Raw genomic sequence first — 26074 nt, 5'->3', positions numbered from 1 at the left:
TCCTCCAACAGGTTACTAAGATTGCTGAGGTGCCGCCCCAGGGGAGTGGCAGTGGTTCCGTGGAGCACGAACCTGCTGTCTTCTCTCAGGATGACAGCATTTGTCCTCCCCCCACTGCCACTCGCTAGTGCTCTTGCAATTACCTGTCAGCCACCCAGCCCAGACTGTTGTCACCCATGCTGAGGTGGTGCAGTCCATAGCCGGGCTTTCTAGGCCCAGAGCCGCTCGAGATTGTCCTGCAAGTCCATCTGCATTCTCGCCCACTGAAGGTTCACCAGACAGATTCCAGGGATGGCTGGGCTGTCATATGAGGAGAGACTGGATCAACTGGGCCTTTATTCACTGGAGTTTAGAAGAATGAGAGGGGATCTCATAGAAACATATAAAATTCTGACAGGACTGGACAGGTTAGATGCGGGAAGAATGTTCCCGATGTTGGGGAAGTCCAGAACCAGGGGACACAGTCTAAGGATAAGGGGTAGGCCATTTAGGACTGAGATGAGGAGAAACTTCTTCACTCAGAGAGTTGTTAACCTGTGGAATTCCCTGCCGCAGAGAGTTGTTGATGCCAGTTCACTGGATATATTCAAGAGGGAGTTAGATATGGCCCTTACGGTGAAGGGGATCAAGGGGTATGGAGAGAAAGCAGGAAAGGGGTACTGAGGTGAATGATCAGCCATGATCTTATTGAATGGCGGTGCAGATGCAAAGGGCTGAATGGTCTACTCCTGCACCTATTTTCTATGTTTCTATGTTTCTATGAAAGTCAGCAGACTTCAACCAGCCATGCTGCAGCCAGTGGAGCAGCACTTCATAGGAGCACTGGCACAGCAACTCATCTCATACAGCGGAGCCCGGTCTCCAGTCGTCTTGGACCCCCTTGCCACTGGACCAGGATCTTGCTCTGCTAAACCCGTGTGGTGGCTGGTGTGCAACGGCCACCCCACATTAAAAGAACTCACGCACAGGCATCTTCCACCCTTCAAAATGAAATTCGAGACCTGGAACGTCAGGACCCATATGGACAACTCAGTCACCTGAGAACTCACTTGTGGAGTGGAAGCAAGTCTTCCTCGATTTCGAGGGACTGCCTATGATGATGATGAGGACAGGAAAAGGCACATGGAAGACAGGCACTACGGAAATGCACAGGGGGTGATTAGTTGACTTTGTTACGTATTGTTGGAATGATTGATTTATAAATTTGGGTTGGAATGTTTGTTTTCTGGTGGTTTTTCATTTCAGCTTTGTGCCCAAGAGGACATTGTGATGTTCCATCACGGGGGGATGGTAGGGTGGAAAATGTTGAGCAACGGGGATCTGGGGGTTTCATTCAGGGGGACCAGAGTCTGATGATGTACTTATGGACAGCCTGACCAGAACGTGAATGTGCAGGCCGCCTCCTCCCTCCCTCCTCCTCCCCGTCCTCCTCCTGAGGTGGGAGTGGAACCCATGGTGGCAAGGGCTGCGCCCTCATGATGGCCAAGTTGTGGCGGATACAGCAGACCACTACGAAGTCGGACACCCATTCCGGCAAGTACTGGAGGGCTCCTCCCGAGCTTTCAACGCAGTACAACCATTGCTTCAGCACCCCGATGGTCTGCTCAATGACATTCATGGTGGCAGCCTGGCTGTCATTTCTCGAGTGTTGGCCATGAGTGGTAGGGTTATGGAGGAGAATTCATCAGCCAAGTCTAGAGTGGATAGCCTTTGTTGCCAAGCAGCCACCTTCGGGTTTGACATGGCGAGTGAAGATTGCTGGCACAGCGGACTGGCGCAGGTTGAATGCATCATGCCCGCTGCCAGGATAGCTGGCATTCACCAGCATGATGTGCTGGGTGTGGTCGCACATCAACTGCATGTTGAGTGGTACCTTTTGTGGTTACGCTACATCTCACCATTGAGATGCAGCGCCTGCAAAGCCACACATGTGCAGCCAATGGCACCCTGCACCATGCCCTACACGGCAAACGAGCCCAAGGTGGGCAGAGGAAACGTTTCAAGGACACCCTCAAAGCCTCCTTGATAAAACGCAACATCCCCACTGACATCTGGGAGTTCCTGGCCAAAGACCGCCCTAAGTGGAGGAAGTGCATCCGGGAGGGCGCTGAGCACCTCGAGTCTCATCGCTGAGAGCATGCAGAAATCAAACGCAGGCAGCGGAAAGAGCGTGCGGCAAACCTGTCCCACCCACCCCTTTCCCTCAACTATCTGTCCCACCTGTGACAGAGACTGTGGCTCTCGTATTGGACAGTTCAGCCACCTAAGAACTCATTTTTAGAGTGGAAGCAAGTCTTCCTCGATTTCGAGGGACTGCCTATGATGATGATGCAACACGGGGATGTCCGCCATCCTTGCAAAGCCAAGCGCGCACTCCTCCTCCTTCTCTCTGTTTAGAGAAAAGACAATGAACTCCCGGACACAGCGATGGACGGCGAACTGCGAGATGTTTGCTGTGGCACCTGTTCCCACCTGAATGGATCTGCTGCCGAAAAGATTTCGGGCCACGGTCACCTTGAGGGCCACTGGTAGCGTCGTCGTCAACCTGACCAGAGGCGCCAGGTCTGGTTCCGCAGAGTTCTGTGGCCACCTCCTTGGTGAAGCAGAGCTGCCGAACACACTGCTTCGGGCTTAGATACAGATAGGAGAAGTGCTCCTCCTCCTCCTCTCTCTGCGAGCAGCTTGTCTCCTTTGTTGCCTCTGCTCCATCTCCCTGCCATGCTGCAGCACGAGAGGGTCTGCAACTAGAGCCCCCATGACTGCACTCGGAGGCCGTCCAGTAACAGCCAACACCTTCCCAGCATCCAACAGCACCCCCTGCACTCTTTACCTACTTTTCAAATCTCCTCCAACGACCCAGTACTCGTGCAAACTCTGCAAGAGACAGTGCATGGCAATAAACAACTAACTTGCAAATTGGACGCGTCCCTTTCAGTAGCGTTGGTGCAGGGTCACTCGTGCAGCTGAGGGACGTCACAATCTGCATAATCTGCATGCTGGCAGCGCACACACATACCACCCATGCTATCGCCCTCCCCAAGATGGCGCTCAGCGCAGGCCACACCGGAAGTGGGCAGAAACAAGGTGGACGCCATTTTCTCTTCAATACCAGCCAAAGTTATTGGCACTATGGAGCCGAATTTCGTGGCCCTTAAGTTTACAACCCAAAATGACCTCAGTACAATGGAGAATGAGACCCATGCCACTCATTCAGAACAAGCCTGTTTGACCCACCTATATCATCATCATAGGCAATCCCTCGAAACGAGGATGACTTGCTTCCACGCCAAGAAGGATGAGTTCACAGGTGTTTCAATGAAGGACCTAATATTCCGGATCCCGAACTACATCCTGAAGGGTGGAAGATGCCTGTGGGTGGATTTTTTTAACGTGTGGTGACCGTTGCACACCAGCCACCACACGGGCTCGACAGAGCGAGGTCTTGGTCCAGTGGCAAGGATTACCCAAGACGACTGGAGACCAGCTCTGCTGCACGGACCTAGTGCGCACACATATCGCAGTGTGGGCTGGGCCCGTGCTGCCCCTGGGCCCTCGCCTCTTCTGGGCCCCGAACTCTCGCCTCTCCTGGGCCCCGATCACATCTCTCCACAGTCACTCGCCACTCCTATATATATATCTGTTAGTAACAATAATTTGTCCAACAGCTATACTTCTTGCTTCATCACGCAACTGGGACTAATATTTATTGTTTCACAGAATGAGGTCGAAATTGCCTTCTTTCTGCAATGCCCATTGGCGCCTCCAGGTGGTGCTAATGGGGTGTGAAACACCCGCTCGTGGGCAGAACTTAAAGGGGAGGCGGCGAGCGCCCTGTGCCGCCATCTTTGTGGTTTTGCCGACTCACTGGTCGGCTCCAATTTGCGTCCCCTTGCGTGGTCTGGGCGACGTCCACCGTGCAGCCCCGGCACTCCGTTTTGGGTGCTGGGCTGCAGCCCCATGGGGTACCACGCTGGCCCGGTGGCTAGTGAAGGCCATCAGAGGTCGTGCAGGGTGCGCAGCGGCCCGCCCCTTTAAGCGAAGCGGAGCGGTGTTGAAACGTGACAGCGTCCGCAGAGCATCCGCATAGCGCTGCCGATCGCGTCCCGCTAGCGACGCTGGACCCACCCCAAGAGGAAGTGGAGCACGCGAGATTGCGCTCCGCTTGCTCTGAGGGGCGGTAAGGCCAATTCCGCGGCCGGGGTGGAATTTCTGTGCCGGGAGCAGGAAGTACCGCCCCGAGCAGGTTACTACCCTCAATCAGGGCCGCAGGGCAATTTCTCCCCCAATATGTTTCATTGTTGCAACGCTGAATGATAACAGGAACGCAGCCTGTTTATTAACACCTTTGATAGTTAAAAGAAGACTGCTGAAGAGAGGATATATCAATAACACTGGCTGGACTCCAATTTGCATATAGAACTGTAATATATTTCAGGCAAGTAGTTTATTGCTCAGATCAGCAATTTCACTGCCTCAGGGCTTAAACAATATTGTGGTGTGCAGTTAGCAAATTGCACTACACATGGTGAGCGTAAAACAATGAGTTTCATGGTGGAATATTGTCCAAGTGACCAGTCCTGTTGATATATTGTGTATCTATAACTATATTAAATTGTGCAGCTGACATTTCACTGTTAATATTTAAATATCTGCACAGATAAAATACTGCAATACTTATTTGTTTTCCTTTTTAATAATAAATATTTTAAATCAGTTATTAAAATAAGACTTAGCATGACTAGTTATTTAAATATTGAAAAATATAGTGGTGCACGGCACTTTCAAAGAAATTAAAAGTTCAAATCTACATTTGATCCACAGACCTGTGACAGTCACTTTTATATTCGTCTCATTTAAATCAATTGGATTCTAATCTGCATTTACAGTGTATTAACTGTACCTGCTTTGTCTTATTTTTCATAGACCAAATCAGGTTCACTTATTAAATGACATAAAAGCTCCCTTGGGATTTCTCTTTTTCCCGTCCCTATTCTTGAATTTCTGTTTCGCCAACAAGACCACAGTAAACGATATTTACCTGCAGTTTGCAGGTCCGGTTAGTTCGCTCAGTACGATGCTGCTCAGACCCTCGGAATGGAGGTTGGAGAGCTCATCCCGGACTAGCCTGTACCCTCCTGCAGCTGCAAGGGACACGCTAACTTATGCCCAAAATAAAACCCGCCTGTGGCGTTCAGTACGTGGGCATTTACTGAAGTGCCCTCACTCAATACGGGACTGGTATGCCGTCTCTCTGATTCAGGGCGTGTTTCCTTTAACCCCCATTAGTTTTGTAACATTACCTAGAGACAACGAGTTTCTTTTAACTCTGTTCGAGGAAGACTGACTCCTATTGGTTTGGTATTACACCGTCATCGCTTGTGTCTGTCTGTATGTGTGCAGTGAGGACTGGAATGTATGTGTGGTGTGGGGGCTGGAATGTGGGTGTGTGGGGAGTAGTTCGGGGATGTTGTGTGTGTATGTGGGGAGGGGGGAGTGTTGTGTGTATGTGGGGAGGGGGGAGTGTTGTGTGTATGTGGGGAGGGGGGAGGGGGGAGTGTTGTGTGTATGTGGGGAGGGGGGAGTGTTGTGTGTATGTGGAGAGGGGGTGGGGGTGTTGTGTGTATGTGGAGAGGGGGTGGGGTTGTGTGTATGTGGGGAGGGGGGAGTGTTGTGTGTATGTGGAGAGTGGGGGGGGGGTGTTGTGTGTATGTGGAGAGGGGGGGGGGTTGTGTGTATGTGGGGAGGGGGGAGTGTTGTGTGTATGTGGAGAGTGGGGGGAGTGTTGTGTGTGTAGGTGGGGAGTGGTTAGTGGGTGCTGTGTGTGTATGTGGAGAGGGGGGAGGGAGGGGGGGTTAGGGGGTGCTGTGTGTCTGTATGTGTGTGTGGGGAGGGGGAGGTGGTGTGGCATTTGAGTGCGGGGGAGTGGTTCAGAGGTTTTGTGTGTGTGAGGAGTGAGGTTCTGTGTGGGGGGGGGATTTGTTTTGTGGGGGGAGTGGTTATGGTGTGTGTGTGTGTGTGTGTGAGGAGGGGGATTTAGTGTGTGTGGTTAGGAGGGGAATTTGTTTTGTGGGGAGGGAGTGGTTGGGGGTGTTCTGTGTGTGTCGGGGGGGGGTATATGTATGTGGGGGGAGTTGTTAGGGAGTGTGTGTGTGTGAGATGGGGAGTTTTGTGTGTGTGTGGGGGGGGAGAGTGGTTAGGGGGTGTTTGTGTGTGTTTGTGTGAGATGGGGAGTTTTGTGTGTGTGTGTTGGGGGGGAGTGATTAGGGAGCGTTTGTGTGTCTGTGTCTGTGTGTGCGTGTGTGTGTGTGTGAAATGGGGAGTTTTGTGTGTGGGGGGGGATGGTTAGGGGGTGTTGTGTGTGTGAGGAGGGGGGAGGTTGTGTGTGTGGGGGGAGGAAGAAGAAAGAATGATAGACTGTAATTTATAAAGTGCCTTTCACGACCAAGGGACATCTCAATGCACATAAGAACTTAAGAATTTTGGAGCAGGAGTAGGCCATTCAGCCCCTCGAGCCTGCTAAGCCATTCTGTAAGATCATGGCTGATCTTCTACCTCAAATCCACTTTCCTGCACTTTCCCCATATCCTTTGATTGCCTTAATATTCAAAAATCTATTGATTTCTGTCTTGAATATACTCAAAGACTGAGCCTCCACAGCCCTCTGGGGTAGAGAATTTCAAAGATTCACCACTCTCTGAGTGAAGACGTTTCTCATCATCTCAGTCCAAAATGGCCGACCCCTTATTCTGAGACTGTGACCCCTGGTTCTAGACTCCTCAGTCAGAGGAAACATCCTCCCTGCATCTACCCTGTCAAGCCTTGTAAGTATTGAGATCACCTCCCATTCTTCTAAACTCTAGAGAATATCGGCCTAGTCTACTCAATCTCTCCTCATAGGACAATTCCCCCCATCCCAGGAATCAGTCTGGTGAACCTTTGTTGCACTCCCTCTATGGCAAATATATCCTTCCTGAGGTAAGGAGACCAAAACTGTATACAATACTCCAGGTGTAGTCTCACCAGGGCCCTATATAATAGCAGTAAGACGGCTTTACTCTTAAACTCAAATCCTCTTGTAATAAAGGCCAACATACCATTTGCTTTCTTAATTGCTTGCTGTACCTGCACGTTAACTTTCAGTGATTGGTGTATAAGGACACCCAGGTCCCTCTGAACACCAACATTTCCCAATCTCTCACCATTTAAAAAATACTCTGTTTTTCTATTTTTCCTACCAAAGTAGATAACTTCACATTTCTCCACATTATATTCCATTTGCCATGTTCTTGCCCATTCACTTAGCTTATCTATATCCCCTTGAAGCCTCTTTGCATCCTCCTCACAACTTACATTCCCACCTAGCTTATATCATCAGCAAACTTGGATATATTACATTTTGTCCCCTCATCCCAATCATTGATATAGATTGTGAATAGCTGGGGCCCAAACACCAACCCTTCCGGTACCCCACTGGTTGCAGTCTGCCAACCCGAAAATGAACCATTTATTCCGACTCTCTGTTTTCTGTCCATTAACCAATCCTCAATCCATGCTAATATATTAACCCCAATCCCATGAGCCCTAATTTTCTTTAATAACCTCTTGTGTGGCACTTTATCGAATGCCTTTTGAAATCCAAATACACCACATCCACTGGTTCTCCCTTATCTATTCTGCTAGTTACAACCTCAAAAAACTCTTAACTGATTTGTCAAACATGGTTTTCCTTTCATAAATCCGTGTTGACTCTGCCCAATCTTGTTACCACATCCTTAATAACATATTCTAGCATTTTCCCTATGACGGATGTCAGGCTAACTCGTTGATATAGATTTTCTCTCTCCCTCCTTTCTTAAATAGCGGGTTTACATTAGCTACCTTCCAATCTGCGGGAAGAATTCTAGAATCTATGGAATTTTGGAAGATAACAACCAATGTATCCACTATATAGCCAGCTCTTTCAAAACCCCAGGATGTAAGCCATCAGATCTGGGGGATTTATAGATTTCAGTCCTATTAATTTTTCCAGGACTAATTTTTTACTAAAATTAATTTCTTTCAGTTCCTCATTCTCGCTAGACCCTGGTTCTTCGTGATTTCCAGGAGGTTTCTTGTGTCTTCTTCCATGAAGACAGACACAAAGTATTTGTTTAATTTCTCTGCCATTTCCTTATTCCCCATTCTAATTTCTCCTGCCTCAGCCTGTAATGGACCCACATTTACTTTCGTTAATCTTTGCCTTTTTAGATCGGAGGTGGGAGCTCGAGGTGCGTGGTGAGGCCTGTAAAGGCCCAGCGGCCGCGAGAGGCAGCGGCACATCGGAGGCGGGAGCTCGAGGTGCGTGGTGAGGCCTATAAAGGCCCAGCGGCCGCGAGAGGCAGCGGCACATCGGAGGCGGGAGCTCGAGGTGCGTGGTGAGGCCTATAAAGGCCCAGCGGCTGCGAGAGCCGGCGGCAGATCGGAGGTGGGAGCTCGAGGTGCGTGGTGAGGCCTATAAAGGCCCAGCGGCTGTGAGAGGCGGTGGCAGATCGGAGGCGGGAGCTCGAGGTGCGTGGTGAGGCCTATAAAGGCCCAGCTTGTGCAGCTCCAGCCAGGAGAAAAAGCAAAAAAGAAGTAGAAAGAAATCAAAAGGTGACGTCACAGCCAAAGGGGCAAGTGATTGGCTGGTGATTGGTGAGTAGCTTTTGTTTTTCTTTTTTATATCAGTAAGTAACCTGTTAACATTGTTGTTGCCAATTTAAGAGTATCTAAGGGTTAATTCATGGTAGGAGAGCTCGGTCACGTGATATGCTCCTCCTATACCATGATGGAACTCAGGGACACTTCCGGTGTCCCTGACGACTATGCGTGCGGGAAGTGTATCCGCCTCCAGCTTCTGACGGACTGCGTTGCGGCCCTGGAGCTGAGGGTGGATTCACTCTGGAGCATCCACGATGCTGAGAATGACGTGAGTATCACGTGTAGCGAGTTGGTCTTACTGCAGGTGAAGGGTCCACAGCCAGCTCGGGAATGGAAGCTCAGCAGGGAGGGATTCAAATTCCTGGGGCATTGGAACCGGTTCTGGGGGAGGTGGGACCAGTACAAACCTGACGGTCTGCACCTGGGCAGGACCGGAACCAATGTCCTAGGGGGAGTGTTTGCTCGTGCTGTGGGGGAGGAGTTAAACTAATATGGCAGGGGGATGGGAACCAATGCAGGGAGACAGAGGGAAACAAAATGGAGACAGATGCAAAAGACAGAAAGGAGATGAGTAAAAGTGGAGGGCAGAGAAACCCAAGGCAAAAGACAAAAAGGGCCAATGAACAGCAAAATTCTAAAGGGTCAAAGTGTAATAAAAAAGGCAAGCCTGAAAGCTCGGTGCCTCAATGCGAGGAGTATTCGGAACCCAGGAGAGGGCTCTGAGCTAGTTAGAGTGGGTGAGAGCGCAGATGAACAGGACCCCAAGGAAGAATGCAAAAGGCAGGAGGCAACAGAGCAGAGTAGCACTGGGGTAAGTGTAAACCACACAAGGTGATAGGAAGGGACAATATGTATGAATATAAAGGGGCTGCAAAAGGGGTCAAAACTAAAAATCATGGTTTAAAAACTAGTATTAAAACACTCTACCTAAACGCACGCAGCATTCGAAATAAAGTAAATGAGTTGGCGGCACAAATCATTACAAATGGGTATGATTTGGTGGCCATTACAGAAACGTGGTTGCAGGGTGGCCAAGACTGGGAATTAAACATACAGGGTTATCTGACAATTCGGAAGGATAGACAAGAAGGGAAAGGAGGTGGGGTAGCCCTGTTAATAAAGGATGATATTAGGGCAGTTGTGAGAGATGATATTGGCTCGAATGAACAAAATGTTGAATCATTGTGGGTGGAGATTAGAGATAGTAAGGGGAAAAAGTCACTGGTGGGCGTAGTTTATAGGCCCCCAAATAATAACTTCACGGTGGGGCAGACAATAATCAAGGGAACAATAGAGGCATGTGAAAAAGGAACGGCAGTAATCATGGGGGATTTTAACCTACATATCGATTGGTCAAATCAAATCGCACGGGGAAGCCTTGAGGAGCAATTCATAGAATGCATATGGGATTGTTTCTTGGAACAGTATGTTACACAACCTACAAGGGAGCAAGCTATCTTAGATCTGGTCCTGTGTAATGAGACAGGAATAATAAACGATCTCCTAGTAAAAGATCCTCTCGGAATGAGTGATTAATATGGTTGAATTTGTAATACAGATTGCGGCTGAGGAAGTAATGTCTCAAATGAGCGTACTATGCTTAAACAAAGGGGAGTACAGTGGGATGAGGGCAGAGTTAGCTAAAGTAGATTGGGAACACAGACTAAACGGTGGCACAATTGAGGAACAGTGGAGGACTTTTAAGGAGCTCTTTCAGAATGCTCAACAAAAATATATTCCAGTGAAAAAGAAGGGCGGTAAGAGAAGGGATAAACAACCGTGGATAACCAAGGAAATAAAGGAGAGTATCAAATTAAAAACCAATGCGTATAAGGTGGCCAAGGTTAGTGGGAAACTAGAAGATTGGGGAAATTTTAAACGACAACAAAGAATGACTAAGAAAGCAATAAAGAAAGGAAAGATAGATTATGAAAGTAAACTTGCGCAAAACATAAAAACAGATAGTAAAAGCTTTTACCGATATATAAAACGGAAGAGAGTGACTAAAGTAAATGTTGGTCCCGTAGAAGATGAGAAGGGGGATTTAATAATGGGAAATGTGGAAATGGCTGAGACCTTAAACAATTATTTTGCTTCGGTCTTCACAGTGGAAGTCACAAAAACCATGCCAAAATTTGCTGGTCACGGGAATGTGGGAAGGGAGGACCTTGAGACAATCACTAGCACTAGGGAGGTAGTGCTGGACAGGGTAATGGGACTCAAGGTAGACAAGTCCCCTGGTCCTGATGAAATGCATCCCAGGGTATTAAAAGAGATGGCGGAAGTTATAGCAGATGCATTCGTTATAATCTACCAAAATTCTCTGGACTCTGGGGAGGTACCAGCGGATTGGAAAGCAGCTAATGTAACGCCTTTATTTAAAAAAGGGGGCAGACAAAAGGCAGGTAACTATAGGCCGGTTAGTTTAACATCTGTAGTGGGGAAAATGTTTGAAGCTATCATTAAGGAAGAAATAGTGGGACATCTAGATCGGAATAGTGCAATCAAACAGACGCAACATGGATTCATGAAGGGGAAATCATGTTTAACTAATTTACTGGAATTTTTTGAGGATATAACGAGGATGGTGGATAGAGCTGTACCGATGGATGTGGTGTATTTAGATTTCCAAAAGGCATTCGATAAGGTGCCACACAAAAGGTTACTGCAGAAGATAAAGGTACGCGGAGTCCATGGAAATGTATTAGCATGGATCGAGAATTGGCTGGCTAACAGAAAGCAGAGAGTCGGGATAAATGGGTCCTTTTCGGGTTGGAAATCAGTGGTTAGTGGTGTGCCACAGGGATCGGTGCTGGGACCACAACTGTTTACAATATACATAGATGACCTGGAAGAGGGGACGGAGTGTAGTGTAACAAAATTTGCAGATGACAGAAAGATTAGTGGGAAAGCGGGTTATGTCGAGGACACAGAGAGGCTGCAAAGAGATTTAGATCGGTTAAGCGAATGGGCTAAGGTTTGGCAGATGGAATACAATGTTGGAAAATGTGAGGTCATCCACTTTGGAAAAAAAACAGTAAAAGGAATATTATTTGAATGGGGAGAAATTACAACATGCTGCGGTGCAGAGGGACCTGGGGGTCTTTGTGCATGAAACTCTTTTGAGTTTACCTGCAAAACATAAAAACATTAAACGGTGCCACCCGACATGGGTGACACTCCAGACATTTACAAGGCCCTTTTTTTTTTCCCCCCCCCTTTTTTTTTTGTGTTTTTTTTTTTTTTTTTTTTTTTGGGCACTAAATCTTTGTGCATGAATCCCAAAAAGTTAATTTACAGGTGCAGCAGGTAATCAGGAAGCCAAATGGAAAGTTGGCCTTCATTGCGAGAGGGATGGAGTACAAAAGCAGGGAGGTCCTGCTGCAACTGTACAGGGTATTGGTGAGGCCGCACCTGGAGTACTGCGTGCAGTTTTGGTCACCTTACTTAAGGAAGGATATACTAGCTTTGGAGGGGGTACAGAGATGATTCACTAGGCTGATTCCGGAGATGAGGGGGTTACCTTATGATGATAGATTGAGTAGACTGGGTCTTTACTCTTTGGAGTTCAGAAGGATGAGGGGTGATCTTATAGAAACATTTAAAATAATGAAAGGGATAGACAAGGTAGAGGCAGAGCAGTTGTTTCCACTGGTCCGGGAGACTAGAACTAGGGGGCACAGCCTCAAAATATGGGGGAGACAATTTAAAACCGAGTTGAGAAGGAATTTCTTCTCCCAGAGGGTTGTGAATCTGTGGAATTCTCTGCCCAAGGAAGCAGTTGAGGCTAGCTCATTGAATGTATTCAAGTCACAGATAGATAGATTTTTAACCAATAAGGGAATTAAAGGTTATGGGGAGCGGGCGGGTAAGTGGAGTTGAGTCCACGGCCAGATCAGCCATGATCTTGTCAAATGGCGGAGCAGGCTCGAGGGGCTAGATGGCCTACTCCTGTTCCTAATTCTTATGTTCTTATGTTCTTATAGAAACTTTTACCGTCTGTTTTCATCTCTCTTGCTCATTTACTCTCATTCTATTTTCCCTTTCTTTATCAATTTCTTGGTCCTCCTTTGCTGAATTCTAAAATCCTCTCAATCCTCAGGCTTACTGCTCTTTTTGGCAACATTATAAGCCTCTTCCTTTGATCTAATACCATCTTTAACTTCTCTTGGTAGCCACGGTTGGACCACTTTTCCTGTGGGGTTTTTGTGCCTTAAAGGTATGTTTGTTGTAAATTATGTATTGATTCTTTAAATGCTAGCCATTGCTTGTCTACCATCATACCTTTTAATGTAGTTTCCCAGTCTACCTTAGCCAACTCGCCCCTTATACCTACATAGTTTGCTTTGTTTAGATTTAAGGCCCTAGTTTCGGATTTAACTAAATCACTTTCAAACTCAACATAAAATATAACATTCTAGATAATCTGTTTTTGTTATGTTGATTGAGGGATAAATATTGGCAAGGACACCAGGGATAACTCTCCTGCTCTTCTTCGAAATAGTGCCATGGGATCTTTTACCTCCGCTTGAGAGGGCAGACGGGGCCTCGGTTTGTCGTCTCATCCAAAAGACAGCACCTCCAACAGTGCAGCACTCCCTCAGCACTGCACTGGAGTGTCAGCTTAGAATTTCTGTGCTACAAGTTCATGGAGTGGGACTTGAACTTACAACCTTCTGATTCAGAGGTGAAACTGCTACCCACTGAACCCCAGCTGACACCGAGGGGGCTTGTGTGTGTGTGGATGGAAAGAGTGGTTAGGGCATGTTTCGTGTCTGAGGAGGGGGGTGGTGTGCGTGTGTGTGCGGGAGGGGGGATTTGTGGGAGTGTTATGGGGGTGTTTTGTGTGTGTGTGTGGGGGGGGGAGGGGGGAGTGGGGGGAGTGGTTAGGGGTTGTTTTTTGTGTGAGGAAGGGGTTTATGTGTGTGTGGGGGGGGTTGTGTGTGTGAGTGTGGGGGGGGGAGTGTGTGTGTGTGTGTGTGTTGGGGGAGGTTGTGTGTGTGGGGGGGGGTTGTGTGTGGGCTGGGGGAGTGTGTGTGTGTGGGGGGGGGTTGTGTGTCTGAGTGTGGGGGGTGTTGTATGTGTGTGTGGGGGGGTGTATGTGTATGTGTGTGTAGGGAGAGGGGTTGTGTGTGTGTGTGGGGGGAGGGGTTGTGTGTGTGTGGGGGGGAGGAGTGTGTGTGTGTGGGGGGGGAGTGTGTGGGGGGGGGGGAGTATGTGTGTGTGTGTGGGGGGTGTTGTGTGTGTGTGGGTGTGTGTGTGTGTGTGTGAGGGAGGGGCTGTGTGTGCGTGTGTGTGTGTGTGGAGGGGGTCGTGTGTGTGGGGGGGGGGTTGTGTGTGTGTGTGTATGAGGAGGGGGTTTATGTGTGTGTGGGGGGGTTGTGTGTGTGAGTGTGGGGGGGGAGAGTGTGTGTGTGTGTTGGGGGAGGTTGTGTGTGTGGGGGGGGGGGTTGTGTGTGGGCTCGGGAGTGTGTGTGTGTGTGTGGGGGGGGGGCTGTGTGTGTGAGTGTGGGGGGTGTTGTATGTGTGTGTGTGGGGGGGGAGTATGTGTATGTGTGTGTAGGGGAGGGGTTGTGTGTGTGTGTGTGTGGGGGGAGTGGTTGTGTGTGTGTGTGTGGGGGGGGGAGTGTGTGTGTGGGGGGGGAGTACGTGTATGTGTATGTGTGTGTAGGGGAGGGGTTGTGTGTATGTGTGGGGGGAGGGATTGTGTGTGTGTGTGGGGGGAGGAGTGTGTGTGTGTGTGTGTGGGGGGGTGCGTGTGGGAGGGGCTGTGTGTGTATGTGGAGGGGGTCGTGTGTGGGGGGGGGGGTTTGTGTGTGCGTGTGTGTGGGAGGGGTTGTGTGTGTGTGTTTATGAGGAGGGGGTTTATGTGTGTGTGGGGGGGGGGTTGTGTGTGTGAGTGTGGGGGGGGGAGTGTGTGTGTGTGTGTTGGGGGAGGTTGTGTGTGTGGGGGGGGTTGTGTGTGGGCTGGGGGAGTGTGTGTGTGTGTGTGGGGGGGGTTGTGTGTGTGAGTGTGGGGGTGTTGTATGTGTGTGTGTGGGGGGAGTATGTGTATGTGTATGTGTGTGTGGGGGGGTTTGTGTGCATGTGTCGGGGGAGGAATGTGTGTGTGTGGGGGGGGGGTTGTGTATGTGTGTGTGGGGGGGGGGTTGTGTGTGTGTGTGTGGTGTGTATGTGTGTGTGGGGGGGAGTATGTGTGTGTGTGTGTGGGGAGGGGGATGTGGGGGGCTGTGTGTATGGGGGGGTTGTGTGTGTGTGGGAGGGGCTGTGTAGTTGTGTGTGTGTGTGTGGAGGGGGTTGTGTGTGTGGGGGGGGTTGTGTGCGTGTGTGTGGAAGGGGTTGTGTGTGTGTGTGTGGGAGGGGGAGTGTGTGTGTGTGTGGGGGGGGGTGTTGTGTGTGTGTGTGGGGGGAGAGAGTGTGGGAGGGGGGGGGGAGTGTGTGTGTGTGTGAGGGGGGAGTGTGTGTGTGTGTGTGGGGGGGTGTTGTGTGTGTGTGGGGGGAGAGAGTGTGTGTCGGGGGGGGAGTGTGTGTGTGTGTGAGGGGGGAGTGTGTGTGTGTGTGTGGGGGTTGTGTTTGTGTGTGTGGGGGGGGGAGTGTGTGTGTGTGGGGCGGGGAGTGTGTGTGTGTGTGGGGGGAGGGAGTGTGTGTGTGTCGGGGGGGGGGGGGGGGGGAGTTTGTGTGTGTGTGGGTTTTTGTGTGTGTGTGGGTGGGGGTTGTGTGTGTGTGTGGGGGGGGAGGGGTTGTGTGTGTGTGTGGGGGGGAGTGTGTGTGAGTGTTTGTGTGGAGGGGGGCGAGTGTGGGGAGTGTGTGTGGGGGACGCGTGTGTGTGTGTGGGGTAGGAGTGTGGGGGGAGTGTGTGTGTGTGTGGCGGGGGGCTTGATAAAAACCGATCCGTCCGAGTTACAACTACATCCAATTATTTTAAAATCTTTGCGAGATTAACACAAGAGACTGAATGAAACAACGGTACAGTTAGTTAGATCCACCGGACCTACACACTCAAGTTAACATTAATGGGGACGTGAATTTATTGGAGGTAAATTCCGCCGTTGGGGAAAGTATTTATTCGTTTGACTAGGGCAATATATAAACAATTATTAATAAACAGCTCTTGAAGATCGGGTTGTTGAGTCTAAAAATTGCTTGACGATGTATAAGGACGGACATGTTCGTGTTAAATTAAAAGCAGAACCTACTTAAACCTTCGTCTTAACAATCGTTGGATACTTGCAGAATAAAACCTGCCACCGTGAATTGCCGGAAATTGCAAAAGTCAAGTTCTGGGACAAACAGGTTGGGAGTGGGCAAGTTTGAATGTGAATCAAAAGCACATAAATGCTGGAAATGCACAGGAGATCGGGCTGCCTCTGCAGAGGAGTGACATTATATAGGGGAATGGTCACAGGGGGAACATTCTGCTGGCTGTTGATGGTTTCTCTGTGAATTCAGTCTGTGCAGGATGGACTTGCTACGTCCAAGAACAGCAGAGATTTCTGCGTGCCTGGGTTCCACAAATAACACGCATCTCCTAACTTGCCCCTTCCCTCCACTGCACACACCCATGTGTATTTCCTGCTAAAATTAGAACAGTTTTTTTTTCTCTCTCTCGCTCTTCCCCCTCAGTGTTCTTCAAGAGGATGGGACCAATCCGGGTTCCCCGCGGCTCGGGTTTCACTATAAGATCAGGACTTGCTCACCTTGTGAAGTGCAGCAGACCTGACCGCCTGCTGAAAGCCACCAGGGATCTCCCCATCCATCCAGCTTTCCTTTGCGGTAAGAATCTCAGCCCGCTCTTCACTTTCTTCCAGAGAAACTTTCTGAAGATCAGGGCCACATCTTTGACCAAGAATGGGGGAGAGGCTTTCATGTTGAACAGTAATGTGATTTAAAACAAAAAACAACGCATTGATATTAATGTTTAGATATTTTTCCAGTGAGCAAGTAATGACAGCTGTTCAATAACGTTCCACTCAGCAGGACTAAGTTTGCGACATTGGTCACCTCTTATTCCTGTAGAAGTTACTTATTATGGCTTATTACTGATGGAAATTAAGACACTTTCTGGAGAGTAATGTGTCCTGATCAGGTTTAGACAGTAAGCGAGACCTTATTCTGTATTATGCGAACCCGTTCGGCTGCATTGCGTCTGGCATACCCGAGGGGCTTGAAACAGGAGTGAATCTGGTTTAAAACGGCAGGTAATGCGGGTTCATTTTGATTTAGGAAAGTGAGATCAAAAGACAACGGGTGAGACCGCCTCTGTGCTGTGTTGGTCCGAATTAGTCCAAAAGGGGGAACTTTTATAAAATATGGATTATTTCTGTTAATAATGACTTGCATAGTCGGAAACGCCGGTGGTTAATGTGAAATAAAAAGGCTTGTTTGTAAAATCCAGTGCCAAGCGCTGGCAGCGCTGTCCGGTTTGAGAATTCTGTGATCCGGATACATGCAGTCTAGGGGCAGAATGTGGCTTTTCGCTGCTTGCTAGGTCTTTGCATGTAAGGCTTGCGAAAAATGATTAAGAATTGTACAGTTATTGGTTGTAGCGCGGTTTGAAAGAAGTCCCGTATTGACAACGTTCCTACTTATATATTATTGGACCAATGAAAGAGAGAAAACAGTGACCGAGAAACAAGGAGATCCGGAAAATACTGAGACAGCCAGCAAACACAGAGGTGGACAAACCTGGGAAAGAGAGTCAGAGAAAGGGAGCTGGGAAATAGAGAACGAGCGAGACAGACTGAGAGATGGAACCGCAAGAACAACAGTTGGAGGAATGGATTGGTTTTAGTTTTACAGCGAGGAAGCGGCGAGCATTTAAAGCAAAGTAAGCTAAGCAAAGCAAGCTAATCTGAGGAAGGACATTCTTGCTATTGAGGGAGTGCAGCGAAGGTTCACCAGACTGATATTCTGGGATGGCAGGACTGACATATGAAGAAAGACTGGATCGACTAGGCTTATGGTCACTGGAATTTAAAAGAATGAGAGGGGATCTCATAGAAGCATATAAAATTCTGACGGGATTGGACAGGTTAGATGCAGGAAGAATGTTCCCGATGTTGGGGAAGTCCAGAACCAGGGGTCACAGTCTAAGGGTAAGAGGTAAGCCATTTAGGACCGAGATGAGGAGAAACTTCTTCACTCAGAGAATTGTAAACCTGTGGAATTCTCTACTGCAGAAAGTTGTTGAGGCCAGTTCATTAGATATTTTCAAAAGGGAGTTAGATATGGCCCTTACGGCTAAAGGGATCAAGGGGTATGGAGAGAAAGCAGGAAAGGGGTACTGAGGTTGAATGATCAGCCATGATCATATTGAATGGTGGTGCAGGCTCGAAGGGCCGAATGGCCTACTCTTGCACCTATTTTCTATGTTTCTATGTTTCTAGTACTGTACTTCCACTCAACATCTGGAAGTGGAATATTTCAAGCATGCACATTGTCATTTACAAGTCGACGTTTTAGAGCAAAATAGCAAACTTCATTCGTTAGAACAAGGCACGAAATAAATTACTCAGATATAAATAAATCTTGAACTGAGAGGTGATCTTATCAAAACGTATAAGATTATGAGGGGGCTTGACAAGGTGGATGCAGAGAGGATGTTTCCACTGATGGGGGAGACTAGAACTAGAGGGCACGATCTTAGAATAAGGGGCCGCCCATTTAAAACAGAAATGAGGAGAAATTTCTTCTCTCAGAGGGTTGTAAATCTGTGGAATTCGTTGCCTCAGAGAGCTGTGGAAGCTGGGACATTGAATAAATTTAAGACAGAAATAGACAGTTTCTTAAACGATAAGGGGATAAGGGATTATGGGGAGTGGGCGGGGAAGTGGAGCTGAGTCCATGATTGGATCAGCCATGATCTTATTAAATGGCGGGGCAGGCTTGAGGGGCCGTATGGCCTACTCCTGCTCCTATTTCTTATGTTCTTATTTAAGGGGTTATTAGGTATATGGATGATCTATTCAGCGTCTTGCTCAAAGTAATCCAAATATGCAGTGTATAGAATCGTATTTAATTAATATTATTTTTTTTAATAATTAATATTCATGTCTTGCTTTAGCTAATAAAATGGATTATTCCAGCCCCCATAAAAATGAGATGGGGATGAAAAAGAATGAAATCAAAAAATCTTTTTGAAATGTTATGCAGTGTCTGTGCCCCTTTAAATTGGAAATACAGGTATGCCTGGATTGACTGACGTCGGGCTGCTGCAGGCCATGGGATTGAACCCGCAGCCAGTGAATAGACAGCAGCTGCACCTGGGCCCTGTCCCAGATGCGGATTGCCTTACTGGACATTAAAAAGGCATCGCCTAATTAGGAAGGAGAACGGGGACTGCGAGGAATATCCGAGTGATCGCTAGAAGCTGAAGACGTGGAAATAGGATCTTGCCAAAGCAAGAGTTTTGCATTCCCAGCTGTTGGCTCTGCACCCTAACTCTTGCTGAACTTTTATAAAGGCGTTTATAAATGGAAATGTATTCACCCGCTCTGCTCTTTTCACTTGAGTAGCCAAGGATCTGATCTAAGAACATAAGAATTAGGAGCAGGAGTAGGCCACATGTCCCCTCGAGCCTGTTCCGCCATTCAATAACGTCATGACTGATCTTCGACGTCAACTCCACTTTCCTGCCCGATCCCACATCCCTTAATTCCCCTAAAGTCCAATAATCTATCTCAGCCTTGAATATATTCAACCATTCAGCATCCACAGCCCAGTGGGGTAGAGAATTCCAAAGATTCACAACTCTCTGAGTGAAGAAATTCCTTCACATCTCAGTCTTAAATGGCTGACCCCTTATCCTGAGACTGTGCCCCCTAATTCTAGACTCTCAAGCCCAGGGGAAACAACCTCTCAGCATCTGCCTTGTCCATCCCCTCAGATCTAGGATGGAGCAATGCATGATTTTATGATTGTGCACTGTTCCATTGATCCCTCCCCACAGTCACTGTTCTTGTCTGTGATCTCAGCACAAGATAACTAGCTATAAAATAAACAATCCAGACTTGTATTTATATAGCGCCTTTCATGACCCCAGGACGTCCCAAAGTACTTTACAACCAATGAAGTACTTATGAAGTGCAGTCACTGTTGTAATGTAGGGAAACAGGATGAGTGGGGTGGATACTATTTTTGATCCGGTTATTGGTGTGTGTGAGCATTTCCGTATCAGCTCATGTATTTTCTGTGTGTGACTCTGTGTCTTGTTTATGTAAAACCTTTACATACGTTTAAAAGCACATTATAATATAATATGAAAAATGTAAGAATATGTTTTGAAAACTGTTTTACTGGTAAGGCATTTTTTTTGAGGGAGTGTGCAGCTTTTTGTCATGAGAACATAAAATAATCAACGAAAACTTTAGAAACAGTTTATTTTTGCTTCTTGTCATCTCAGTTATGCAACTGAGGCACACAGACCAGGAGGTCCCAGCTTGGGCCCCAGTCTATGCTGCTACCTGATCTCCGTCAGGGCTCGGCTATGATGCTCCAACAGTTAAATATCACCCGCAACCCCCCGCCCCACTTCACACACTCACTCTTGTCTAACACTTGAAGAAAAGGCACTAGTGCTAGGCTCCAGAGGCAGGTTAGTACTGTACCACTGCAGGAACCAATTCCTTCAGGACAAAGGGGGAGAAAATGACCACAGAAAAGAATTACATTTATCTGAGCCAACCTGACGAGGATGAATCGAGCGTGCTGCAATATTTTAAATGAAGGAGTTTGCAGTGTCAGATTTGAAGTACAATTTAGTTGTTGGAAGGTTAATTTCCCCAGAGGTTTTCTCACTCGCCCCCTTAACTTCGGCAGAAGAACCTCCGAAACCCTAAAAAAAATGGCATAAACACGACACTATTTAATCTAGGCTCTCTGCAGTTCCTCCAATTGCCCGCTGTAACTTCAGTGGGAGAATCTCTCCGTAAAATCAGCCCGATAGTTTTTACAGATGGGAGTTTTAACGGGTTTGATTGGAACTCGATTTAGCCAGGTAGTGTACCTGAATAGTCATTTCCCTTGTCCTGTATTGTCTGTTTAGAATGAATCAAGAGTCTTGTTTGCCACTGCCATTACACTGGGAGCAGGCAAACACCCATGGACTGCTTCTTTAAGAGTCTTGAACTTTCTTTTCAGCGTTGCTTCAATGTTAAATTTGAAAAAGAACCAGATAGTTTGTATTACTTTGTTGGGGTACATTCGCCAATTTGCACTACCACAGCCTCTTCCACCCACTGCGAATATCAGGAAATCAAGGCTCCACCCTCACCCAGGTTTCTGTTTATTAAAATGAAAGGGGATTTTTTGATTTTGACTTTGCACTTCCAGCCAGAATCCTTACCCGGTGGTGGTGCGTTTTGGGAAATTCTGGTACCTGCTGCCAATGGTGGGAAAATCATGTGTAGTGCACCCAATTTCTTCATATACAGGGCTGGCGGTGGGTAAGGCTCTCTGCTGGTAATGCAAACTTAGATTTGTTTGCCATTCCCAAGAGATTGTGCGGTTAGCAGGTGGGTCTGAGGTGTATAGTAGTACAGTATTAGGTAGTCCCTCGAAGCGAGGATGACTTGCTTCCACACCAAAAAGGGATGAGTTCACAGGTGTTTCAATGAGGGACCTGACATTCCAGGTCCCGAACTACATCCTGAAGGGTGGAAGATGCCTGTGTGTGGATTTTTTTAACGTGGGGTGACCGTTGCACACCAGCCACCACACGGGGCTTGACAGAGCTAGGTCTTGGTCCAATGGCAAGGATTAACCAAGACGACTGGAGACCAAGCTCTGCTGCACAGACCTAGTGCGCACGCATGCTCCTACTATCCATAGATCGCAGTGTGGGCTGGCCCGTGCTGCCCCTGGGCCCTTACCTCTTCTGGGCCCCAAACCCTTAGCTCTCCTGGGTCCCGATCACGATGCTCCTGGGCCCTGATCTCTCACCGCTCCTCCTCCCCGATCAAAAATGGAGCAATCAGAAACAAGACATCAATTAGTTTCCTCTTATCTTGGAGACATCAAATATCAACACTGTTATTTGAAATATCAAAATATTAAACTCTTCAATATTAAAATATTGAAGGGTTATTAACATCAGCAGAAACAAACAGTTCAGAAGTGTACTTGATTGCACTGTGACTGGATAGGGGAGTGGGCTTGATGGGCCTTTGCAAGCTAGCTCTCCTATTTCTATGTTCCTATGTAAGATTGGCCCCAAGGACCAGGTTTTATTTTGTAAATGATTGCAACACTTAGTTTAAAAAGTCATTGCATATTTTTGATCCATCAAAAATTTTGCAAATATTTGCTTGACATCTTTCCAGGCTCAGCAGAAAATACAAAATGATAATCCCAGCAGTGTGAGATAGGTCATGAAGTGACAGTATGACAGGCCTCCATGTCTGTATGGACAGCTGCTGATGCTGCAATGCAGACTGCTGTATGGCGACAGTGCTCTCTATCCTGTATTTTTGGTGATTATGTATCAGAAAAGGCAGCATTAGCTCCGCGCTGTTAATGAAACAGTGCTATTTCTGTCTGGTGGTTTTCATTACATGACGCATACTTTAAATTGTAAGGCTGAACGCAATGGTCCTTACACGCTGTGGCCATTCTAAGAGAGACTCTCCATTCCTTTTTTGCAGATCTAAAGGGCCCAGCTCAAAATGTCCGACACTGAAGAAGTGTAAGTATTTATTTGAAGTTCTGTTGGTCATAATTTAACTTAAACAAGGACTTGGGGTGACTCAGTTAAAGGGGATGAGTTCTATCTCAGTTTCAACACCTGCCAAATGCTATCATTTTTTAACTGTGGATCCAAAGCTTTCTTCCGGATCTAGTCTTTGTAACTCCTGTATTTTAAAGTCTTTATAAAAAAAAATCACTGCTGGTGTGACTATGCATTGTTCATTTTACCTGGGACTAACCCCATGTTTTTTTCTCCTCTTACAGGTACGAAGGTAAGTCCACCCATTGACTTGCAAGCATAGATATAATAAAATCAATGCATACAAACACATATGTAGTAATCATTGCAATAGTCTTTGTTGTAGCGTGAAAATTTTATTGAATTCTAATGCCTAATTGTTCACAATTTTTCATTTAAATTCACTTTTTGGCCTGTGTATATCGTTGTGCAATATTTAAAATTATTTCGAATTAGACTTAAGCTGTGGGGCTCGATTTAAATTATGTAGCATTCCAGAAGCTCACCTGTTCCAACAGCGAAAAGGCCAGAGCCATTCTGAGGCCTGGGCCTCATTTAAATAGAACCAGAGACCTGCGGGCACTAACTAAGAATCCCGATGCAGCTCGCTGGATTCGGACTGGCTCAACATTGAGTGGTCTCGAGGGCGCCCGGCTGACATCAAGGTAATTCGGTGAGGGGTGTGTAGCCCATGGCGGCAATGGCCCAGTTTATTTTTGTGGGGTTTGATTTAGCACTCCTGCTCCTTCTGGTCCCAGAAAACTAACTGTTCAGTGGCCTCTTTGGCTGTATTGCCAGGGAAACTGGCCGGAGAATGCAGGGCGCAGATTCTGACCAGTTCAGTCCTAAAATGGCAATCGGGGTCTTGCTTGCATGCGTGCATATTAAAATGGGCCTACCGCCTGAAACAGGCAGGTGCTTCAGTAGGCCCATGTGAAAGTGGCAGCGGGCAAACTGTCGGTGTTAACGGGACAGTAACAATCTCAAAATGGAGTCAGTAGACTTACCGCCCCATTAACACTGATTCTTGGCAAGTTTTAAAATCGCCCCCCCCCCAAACTTTGCCACTTTATTTTAAATTTTTATAATTGTACCCAAAATAATAGCAGAAGGTGTTGCAAAGACCCGGAGCAATGCTTTTATATTATGTGGCAATTGAATGTCAACTTATATTTTTTACAAAAATGCCAACACTTTCAATTAAACGTAAAGGAAAATCGGACTGGGTGTATCACTTTCGGCCGATCCAACCTCGCTCATTTTACGCCCCTGCTATAGTTGAAAGTTCCAGAGTACTGATACATCTTTAAATTGGTTGACTGCTCTGTTGTCAATCAAGACTGTACCATGTAGCTGAGTGACTGCTGTCGTTAATTGTGTTGCAGTTGATATAGCTCCTTCACTTTTGATTGCTCATACTGTGCATATGCAGGTATATGTGACTTATATACGTTAACTCTAGGACAAATCAATAAATATTTCTATAACGTTGATTGGTTGTACTGACAGAGTAATCTATAAAAATCTTATATATTGAACAATATTTAAAATAAAGATGTGATATTTTAATTTATTCTATACATCATATATATATATATTTGCACTTCAAAAATTACTGTGCAATTATTTTATTGGATTGTTGTTCAGCATTCACTTAATGAATTCACTTAATTTATATGCCCTGTATACTCTTTTACTTCAACCTTTCCCAGTTTTAATGTTGGCTTATTTAATATTTTAATAGTGTATGATTATACTGATTTGAAATCAATATATTTATCAACTTTTCAAAAATAAAACATAAGTTTTTATTTTATAATGTTCCCCAAATGTATTGTCGTGTTATGTATAGTATTTCTATGGAGCTGGAAGCTTCAGTCACTGAATTGCAAATTCAGCTTGGATCTGAAGGTTATACTTGGTCCCATAACACTATTGAAGTCTACACAGCTACCATTAAAAACTGAGAGAGAGAGAGAGAGACAAGTTCTGGCTTATTGAAACTCTCTGTCTTCCCTTTTCTCCTTCCCTCCTCATTATTTTTCAAATTTCCACTCCTTCTCTCTTACTCTGCACAAGTTGCATCTTTTAGCTTGTTGAATATTCTTTTAATATTTGTTACATTTTTTTTGTGGATTGGGTGCCAATGAGCTCCCTTATCGTAACCTCCAAAATATTAGACTTTAAAAAAAAAGGTTTGCCCCAATTTTCTCTCCTCCTTGAAAGTGCCAACCTCTTGCTGGGGTATAATCTCACTGATGTTAGAAGCCATTCTTCATCTCAAGCTGAGATAGTGAGTGTTGGCAAGCTATTTAACCATGGCATCGCAACCAAACACGACCCACTGGTAATGACCGGCCTCTGGAGCCTTGCCCAAGTGGCCATTCTACTGCCTGGGCAGTGAGTGTCGACAGGTAATATAAAGAGATCACATCTGATCCTGTTCTGACCTGATCTTCCCATATGTGCACTTTCCAGCAGAGGTCATTGAGCAAAGATCAGAGTGAGATCTCTGGCTGATTTCTTCCCTCTCTCTAATTTAGGATGCTGCGATGAATTGTAGTGTCCCAAATTGTGACCCTAACAGGGAGCAGTTAACTCAGCTTCAATTAGGGATAAAACCTGAGACTTCTAGGTACAGCATTTTTGGCTCCTCCAATTTACAGCTGATTAATCGTTCAGAATGATCTGTATGAATCTTGTCATCAGTGCCCATGATGAAGGCAGCGTAAGTATTCAAGATGGAGTATCCTGCGATTAATCACCATCTATTATCTCTGGTGTTGGATTACAGAACAGGAAGAAGTGGGAGAGGGAGGTAATGATGATAATTCCCAGTTTCTCTTTGTGTTGCCCAGTGCCATCTTTTATTTATACAACTTAACACTACCAAACAATTCCAGCACTCTTAATGGTATAATATCATCATGGGCAAGCACTACAGCATTTTTTCTAATTTTGAAGCATTGTCTCCCTGATGTTACTGAGCTATGGCTACACAAGATCTGCTCGTATTCCAGTACTTTGCACAGAGCAGAGAGCAGCCATCTTCATGTGTGAGCCTAGGCAGAGAACGTTATCTGACCTTGGGGCCATCACAGCAGAGTCCAATCCTGCTCTCACCTAGCATCTACACATGCAGTTATGGCAGAGATTACTGATGGTGCTCAAGAGTGGGTAATGATGGTCAACATTCTTCCTGTGCCTAGCTCAAAAAGATATTGAGAACAATTGTCGTGCTCCCACCACGCTCCTGCCTGAAGCTGGCTGACCGAGGAAGGGCCAGAGATTGAACATGGGACCTTCCTCTTTTGCATAGCTCAGTAACATCTCACTTCCCCACTGGGCTTTCTCCCTATTTTTAGGTCATTTCTTACCACATGCCATCACAGAAAATTTGCTTTGAGTTTATTCTCTGATTTCCCCTCACGCAGCTTGGCTGAGCTGTGGAACTCATTGGATAGATTTCCAAGAGTACAAATCCATCTCACACGACTGTTAAATAACAACTGCAGTGGAACTCCCTTGAGATCAATTGCCTGTTCAAAATGTAGATCTTGTTGTGGGTGTATGTTTTCAGTGTATAAAGAAACCAAACAGAAATCTGTGCCATGCCGTACCAACTTTTAAATCAAATCACGGCATGAGTGGTTCTGAGAGGCATAAAGGGTGGAGAAATTTGGTTGGATAGCA

The 26074-nt window shown here is 46.7% G+C and overlaps 1 protein-coding gene and 1 long non-coding RNA gene across 3 annotated transcripts in view; one reads left to right on the top strand and one right to left on the bottom strand.

The window, feature by feature from the left end:
- prr33 (proline rich 33) overlaps positions 1-5147 on the bottom strand; it is a 68196-nt gene extending 63049 nt beyond the window's left edge. The window contains exon 1 of one of the 2 annotated variants that reach the window (XM_070899855.1): positions 5039-5147. The gene's annotated coding sequence lies outside the window, so the exon portion shown is untranslated. The remainder of the gene's footprint in view (positions 1-5038) is intronic. The other variant, XM_070899862.1, reaches the window with a different exon arrangement.
- A 10553-nt stretch (positions 5148-15700) lies between these two features.
- On the top strand, positions 15701-22365 carry LOC139279548 (uncharacterized). The gene is made up of 3 exons (XR_011596500.1): positions 15701-15715; positions 16303-16452; positions 22320-22365. It is a non-coding gene; the product is annotated as an uncharacterized lncRNA (long non-coding RNA).
- Positions 22366-26074: the final 3709 nt, after the last annotated feature.

The sequence above is a fragment of the Pristiophorus japonicus genome, chromosome 14, assembly GCF_044704955.1.
Source record: "Pristiophorus japonicus isolate sPriJap1 chromosome 14, sPriJap1.hap1, whole genome shotgun sequence".
Classification (NCBI taxonomy): Eukaryota; Metazoa; Chordata; class Chondrichthyes; family Pristiophoridae; genus Pristiophorus; species Pristiophorus japonicus.
This window is presented reverse-complemented; position numbering and strand designations above follow the sequence as displayed.